Source organism: Ascidia mentula, chromosome 1, assembly GCF_947561715.1.
Source record: "Ascidia mentula chromosome 1, kaAscMent1.1, whole genome shotgun sequence".
In the NCBI taxonomy this organism is placed as follows: Eukaryota; Metazoa; Chordata; class Ascidiacea; order Phlebobranchia; family Ascidiidae; genus Ascidia; species Ascidia mentula.
This window is the reverse complement of record NC_138566.1, coordinates 1,673,468-1,681,536: the sequence shown is the minus strand read 5'-3', so window position 1 is coordinate 1,681,536 and position 8,069 is coordinate 1,673,468.

Sequence of the window (8,069 nt, the reverse complement as noted above, 5' to 3'; positions counted from 1 at the left end):
CGTTTATTGAATGTTGTTATGATAACGTTATAATAAAGAACCAAACATCAACGTTATTCTAATGTTATCGGAAAAACAAAAAATCAACCAACCAAAATCTAACGTTTATTTAACGTTGTTATGATAATGTCATAATAAAGAACCAAACATCAACGTTATTCTAATGTTATCGGAAAAACAAAAAATCAACCAACCAAAACCTAACGTTTATTAAATGTTGTTATGATAACGTTATTATAAAGAACCAAACATCAACGTTATTCCAATGTTATCGGAATGACGAAAAAATAACCAACCGATGCGTAACATTTATAGAATGTTTGTTAAACAATTGCGCGTCAATGTTAACGCAACAAGGACGTTGACTTGACAAATAAATAAATAAATAATTAATTGAGTATTATAGCAGGTTAATGTTATCATAATTAAGAGGTTTATCTCATACCATGTCTTTTCATATCAGAATGACTGTTTGATACCAAATAAAAAAGGTGTTGTGAAATATCATTAAAGTTTGAGGCACAAAGTCAAATAGCAAACATAACTTTTTTCATTTGTTGGCCGAAAAGCGTTTCACATGGGAATAACGTATTATCAGTCAAAATCTGACAGTTGTTTACGCTTCAGATATTTCTTTGCCCAACGTCGACCGACTCCCACGGCAGCAATTCTAGTACAATGGACGGTGCAATTTTTTAGGGTTGCCATTCATCAGGGAATTTTGCTTTAATTTAAATCAAACTAACGCCTAAAATACAAACATTCCCATTACAGCGATTACATCCGAAATAGGCATGCATTATTCGTTTATACTGATTGAAAATAATGTTCAAATAATAATAGGTTTGCTATCGACTGGCACATTGAAATGCTTGGTCGCTTGGCTCTCAAAGGCCAATTGAAATAAAAGGAATCGGGTTTTACAGTTCAACTCCGAATAGTGCGTTGTAATACTGTGCAAAATTTTGTTTCGATTAAAGTTGAAACAAACGAATGAGAGACTGACAACTTGATTGAACACGAAGGCACGACCCGCGCGGTTTGGTATCTACTGCCGGCACGTTAACATGCTTGGTCGCTTGGCTCTCAAAAGCGAATTAAAATAAATGAAATCGGGTTTTACAGTTCAACTCCGAATAGTGTGTTGTAATACTGTGCAACATATTGTTTCGATAAAAATTGAAACAAACGAATGAGAGACTGACAACTTGATTGAACGCGAAGGCACGACCCGCGCGGTTTGGTATCTACTGCCGGCACGTTAACATGCTTGGTCGCTTGGCTCTCAAAAGCGAATTAAAATAAATGAAATCGGGTTTTACAGTTCAACTCCAAATAGTGTGTTGTAATACTGTGCAAAATTTTGTTTCGATTGAAGTTGAAACAAACGAATGAGAGACTGACAACTTGATTGAACACGAAGGCACGACCCGCGCGGTTTGGTATATACTGCCGGCACGTTAACATGCTTGGTCGCTTGGCTCTCAAAAGCGAATTAAAATAAATGAAATCGGGTTTTACAGTTCAACTCCAAATAGTGTGTTGTAATACTGTGCAAAATTTTGTTTCGATTGAAGTTGAAACAAACGAATGAGAGACTGACAACTTGATTGAACGCGAAGGCACGACCCGCGCGGTTTGGTATCTACTGCCGGCACGTTAACATGCTTGGTCGCTTGTCTTTCAAAAGCCAATTGAAATGAAAGAAATCGGGTTTTACAGTTCAACTCCGAATAGTGTGTTGTAATACTGTGCAAAATTTTGTTTCGATTGAAGTTGAAACAAACGAATGAGAGACTGACAACTTAATTGAACACGAAGGCACGACCCGCGCGGTTTGGTATCTACTGCCGGCACGTTAACATGCTTGGTCGCTTGTCTTTCAAAAGCCAATTGAAATGAAAGAAATCGGTTTTTGCAGTTCAACTCCGAATAGAGTGTTGTAATACTGTGCAAAACTTTTATGATGTGATAGTGGAGGACCCTTTCCAAAATTCTATATACCGTAAACGTAACCAAACTGCTCCTGTATGGCTATATCGAAATGGGACCAAATCAGTTGTTTTTCGAGATTTGTAAAGATTAAATTGTCATATACGCAATACTTCGTCCTATACAAAACCCAGTTCGAAAAATTTCACATTCCTTGCGACACCACACACTGTGATTAATTGGGCTCTCCACCGCGGACCTCGCTACGCTTCGTCCCTTGTGGATTTGCCTTAGCGTGTGGTCGAAGACCTTAAAGGCGACAACGGACAATGGACAGCGCACCACATACCTCACGTTTTCGAATAAGAAAATTTGCACGTCGACTTTCCTTGTTGTGCAGGGAACAACATCGTTTGATTGCAATAACAGTTTTTGTACCGCATTTTTGGTTTTATTTCTAGCAAACGATTAGGACATGGTTAGTAGTATCATTTATTATCGTATCTTCCTGTTTATGTTACACTGAATTTAGGGTTTTGGCGCTATCTGGCCCGTCGCGGCTAGTGGGAGTGAAGCCGGTTGGCGGGAAAGTTTTTCAAAGTACTGTTGGGTTCCTCTCGGGAGGGACATTATTGATTTTGGTTATGAGTCAAAGTTATGGTTAGCCTTAACCCTTTCGTAAAATATTTTTTGGCAGAATAAATCCAATTGTCATTTAAAAAATAACAATAAAAATTAGAAACTTGCTTCAATATTGACCTAAAAACACATTGTGCTTAAAGCTAGCCAGTGCGTTTTATTTTCACTTTTTGAAGTCAATTGGTTTCGTTGTTCAACAAGTTGTATAACGCATGTTAATCTTAAAGTTTGTCCCAAGAAAAAACTCTGTCAGCGCACGCAAGTGTACAAAGAGTAATTGCGGGCCACCGCAAAATAGTTTGTATTTGTGCTTTTTTTTACTGTGGGTTTTATTTAGAGATACGAACCAGGGCCGGTCATTTATACGGAGCCATTCACGCATGAATTCTATTTTCGAGTTCGACTAAAAGCCATTTCGACAAATTCTGTATTCCTTGCGACACCACACACTGTGATTAATTGGGGCTGTCCACCGACCTCGCTATAGTTCGTCCCTTGTCGATTTGCCACAGCGTGGGGTCGCAAGTCGACAACGCACCGCATCACATATTTGCAAAAGAACATTTGGCGCTATCTGGGCTTGCCGCGGCCTGTGGGAGTGGAGCCGGTTGGCGGGAAAGTTTTTCAAAGTACGGTTGGATTCCTCTCAGGAGAGATATTATTGGCTGCGAGTTAAACTGATGGTTAGCCTCAAGTCATGTCAGAAATAATATCAGAGTATACCATAGCATAACCTCAGAACACATAATTTGTTTAGTGCTATATAGCAAATTTTGTGTTTTGTAATGACTGTTGATTTACACAGGTTGTTTTGCAGCTTAAAGTAATTTGCTGGTTAAAGTTGACAATAAAAGTTCCATGGCAAATGAAAGACAATGTGATCCGCTTGAGAAAGTAAGTAAATCATTTTATGTTAATGCCCAGATTGTTGTTATATTTTCATATGTTTTGCAGATTAATGACCAATGAAGCAATGGCACAACTTAGCATGAAAGGAAGCCATGGAAAAAGAACTTTCACCACAGCATAACTGTATAAAGTGGTGAGTGAAACATCAACATTTCAGCTATGCTCAAGGGACAAACCAAGGTCCATCACTATTAGTTTGGGGTTGTTAAAATAAAATTGCTTTTTGAGAACCTTAATAGATCATTAGATATTTGCTTTTAGATGTTTTCTAATACAACTTGGTGGGGTTGTGGCAATAAGAAAAATATGTTTTAAAGAAAAAAAATCTTTTAACAACCTATATGAAACACGCTTTAGTATGTGAAATATAGCAGCAGTTCTTTGGCAGAACAACAACCATGATTTGTTTTGTTACAAAAAGTAATGCGAACTTCTCAATTTTACAGATTACATGATGAGGTGCAGCTCGACCACCAAAAAAGAAATAAACGCTTATTGGCGGACTGCTTTCAAGTTCGCCCCGTTTAGAAAATCGTCTTTGTGTGCATCTTCAGACGACTCGTTGTCGCAATAAGGTTATATGTATTTGTATAATGTATTCTAATAAATACACTTCTGGAAATATTGTGTACCTATGATGGAGCTCCAATGTCAAGGTGCAGAGTTTTAACTCAACAGCAATTGTGTATTGGTTATCAGTTTGCGTCTACTACTGGGAAAAGGTTTTACGTTTTCAGAACAAAACAAACACAAGCTGAGCAACAAACGAAAACTTGAAAGTTACGTTAGCTCAGCAACGTTCTACAAACAAACAAAAAACAACGTTAAGAAAACGCCCATCGAGTTACGTTGATCCAATGTTGCCCAATTTACGTTAACAAAACTTTAAAAATCAACCTCGTGGTAACGCGATAACAACGTTATGATTCTAATCAGATTTAAACGTTTAAAAAACCTCCATCAAAATACGTTGATGTAATGTTGCTCAAATTACGCAAAAAAAACTTTCAAAATCAACCTCGTGGTAACGCGATAACAACGTTAGGATTCTAATCAGATTTCAACGTTTAAAACACATTCATCAAATTACGTTGATGTAATGTTGCTCAAATTACGTAAAAAAAACTTTCAAAATCAACCTTTTGGTAACGTGATAACAACGTTATGATTCTAATCAGATTTCAACGTTTAAAAAACATTCATCAAATTACGTTGATGTAATGTTGCTCAAATTACGTAAAACAAACTTTCAAAATCAACCTCGTGGTAACGCGATAACAACGTTAGGATTCTAATCAGATTTAAACGTTTAAAAAACCTCCATCAAATTACGTTGATCCAATGTTGCTCAAAATACGTTAAAAAACCTTTCAAAATCAACCTCGTGGTAACACGATAACAACGTTATGTTGCTATTGAGATTTCAACGTTTAAAAAACATTCGTCAAAATACGTTGATCTAATGTTGCTCAAATTACGTTAAAAAACCTTTCAAAATCAACTTCGTGGTAACACGATAACAACGTTATGATTCTAATGAGATTTCAACGTTGAAAAAACATTCATCAAATTACGTTGATCTAATGTTGCTCAAATTACGTTAAAAAACCTTTCAAAATCAACCTCGTAGAAACAAATTTTCAACGTTGTGGTTAGAACCAACTTCATACGTTACTTAAACGTAAGAATGTTTGCTGGGTTACGGTTAGGAGTATAAGCTCCTAAAAGTGGGGAAACCTATTCACGAATCCAGTTCGATTTATAATTTGAATCCTTGTTTAATTGATGAACTAATTTGTGTTGGTGGGAGAACTAGCCTTTGTAAAGCGCTTAAAGTACACCACAAAGTATTCTTGCCCGGACGTGGCCGCGCTTCTGAGCTAATTGCAAGACATTTTCACGAAATTTCTGGCCACAGTGGAAGGGAATACGTTTTGGCTCTGATAAGAGAACAACTTTGGATGGTCAGAGCTAATACTCTGGTGCGTTCTGTGTTGAACCGTTGTGTGGACTGTAAAAGAAGAACGGGAAGGCGTGGCGTACAACAGATGGCGTCCTTACCCGAGGACAGGTTAACCCCCGATAAGCCGCCGTTTACGTTTGTGGGAGTTGACTACTTACGGAGCATTATTTACTTGTCTTACAACCAGAGCTATTCATATAGGAGTAGCAAATAGCTTGGACACAAGTTCTTTTATTTTAGCCTTGCGCAGGTTCATTGCTCGACGAGGACAAGTGGCCGAGCTTCGTTCCGACAATGGAACCAATTTCGTCGGTGCCAAACGAGAGCTGTGGCAGGCGCTCCAAGAGCTGAACCAAACTAAAATTGTGAATTTTTTGTCTTCAAACCAGATCAAATGGCACTTCAATCCCCCAGGTGCGTTCCATCACAGTGGAATATGGGAACGATCAATACGTACTGTACGAAAGGTGCTATCGTCCATCAGCAAGGAGCAAGTCCTTGACGAAGAAGGTTTAACAACTCTGATGTGTGAAGCAGAGGCAATTGTTAATGGCCGACCTCTGACAACGGTGTCCAGCGATCCTGATGATTTGGAGCCCTTGACTCCAAACCACCTCCCACATCTAAAGTCGGACCAGCCGTTTCCTGTAGGCTCCTTTTCCAAACGAGACATTTATTCAAGGCGCAGATGGCGCCAAGTTCAATATCTAGCGGACCTCTTTTGGAAGCGGTGGCTGAAGGAATATTTGCCACTGATGGACAAACGCCAGAAATGGGTCAAACCTCATCGCAATTTTATTGTTAATGATATTGTTTGTGTTGTTGACGAAAATATGCCCAGAGGCACCTGGCTTCTTGGACGCATTGTTGCCACTTTTCCGTCCAGCCACGATGGGCTGGTGCCGTCTGTTAAAATTAAAACTAAAAACGGCTTTATAGAAAGACCCATTACCAAAATCTGCTTAATAGTGGAAGCTGAAACAAAATGAGGTGTTTTCTTGCGTATTGTTATCAATTTGTTGTGTTAAGCACTCCGTTCTCTCCTCCTTAAAGGGGCCGGAGTGTAATCGCCAAAGTTTTGCGTCTTGAACGCAACGAAATAACTGCCGCTTGTAAGCTTGATTACACGCGTGGCCTAATTTGTCTACGCCAAATAAATAGCGCACGTTTGAAAGCGCACGTTTTATGTTGCTTACTCAGGCCTTACTGTCGGTAAGTGTGGCTTATTTTGTTAATTATGAATTTTGTATGTTTATCGCTTGTATTTATTTCCAGAAAACCTTGCGTTACAATCTTGACGACACCAATTGAATAAACAAGTGGGAAAGTGCGTACGAGTTGTAGACAGCGGCAATTGAGCAACACACCACAGCTACAAATTAAAAGGCTGCGGCTACAGTCTATTTATAGCTTTTACAGATAAATATGTATACGTATGTGGAGTTTGTTCAACTAGAAAAGTACATCCCAACCAGTGGGTCGCATTTCTAAATGTTACAGTTTTCTATTAGATCACGAAATTGTTGCATGTCATTCGTTTGGTCATATCTCATTGTGGGTCGCACAATAAAACTTGCATTAAAAGTGGGTCGCGAACTGAAAAAGGTTGGGAAGCATTGCAATAGAATGTGATGTATCATCTCCCAAATTTTGCCGTCAAGTTCCGAACTTTGCTGTAATAACGTCATCTCACGCTACTACTCTCCTCCGCGACCTTCACTATTCAGCTAAAAAACGTATAATTCAGACTCTTTTTTATCTCTCTTGACTTCCGAAAAGCTTTCGATTCCATCTCTCATGACTGGCTCCTCTTGCAATTAAAACTAAAGCGCTTTCCCCCACTTTTTACTGATTTTTTATCTTCACTCAATTCTTCATCCTCATCACAAGCCCTCCTCAACGGGTTTGCCACAACGGGTTTCCCGATCAGGAGAGGTGTTAGGCAAGGTGACCCCCTTAGCCTGACCCTCTTCCTGATTGCTGTCGACCCACTTCTTGCTGCCCTTCAAAACCACCCCTCAATTAGGTCTATCCCCGCACCATGCCGCAACGTTCCCAAAGCGGTCGCCTACGCGGACGATGTCACCGGTGACCGGCCGCGACTCCCTCTTACTTGCCACCGACCTCGTCACACAATTTTCTAGTATATCAGGTTTAACCGTAAATCCCACCAAAACCCAGGCGATCGCCACCATCAATCCCCCTCATAACTTTACCCAATATCAGATAACTTGGAATAGTAAGGCCATAAGCCCATTAAATATGCCAATCGGACACCCCAGCTCAATCACCACGGCATGGGGCAAAGCCATTTTCTTTTTACGCACCCGTGTCTCCTCTATAAGCGACCCCTTTCTGACCTACGATTCGAAAAGCATCCTCACTGAAACATTACTCCTCCCCCAGATCTCTTACTGAGCCAGAACGTACCATCTCCCTGAAAGACAGCGGGAAGTGGTAGACAGCATTGTGGCAGGTTTCGTTGGGGGTCACCACAATCCTACCCTTCCACAGAGTTAAGCCGTCGTGCTATTATCCATGTACAGGAAGTATTCCGAATGGTCTAGCGTGGAATTTGTGTCGACCCCAGTGGTCATTGGTTGTTACCATCACCCACGTGCAATAA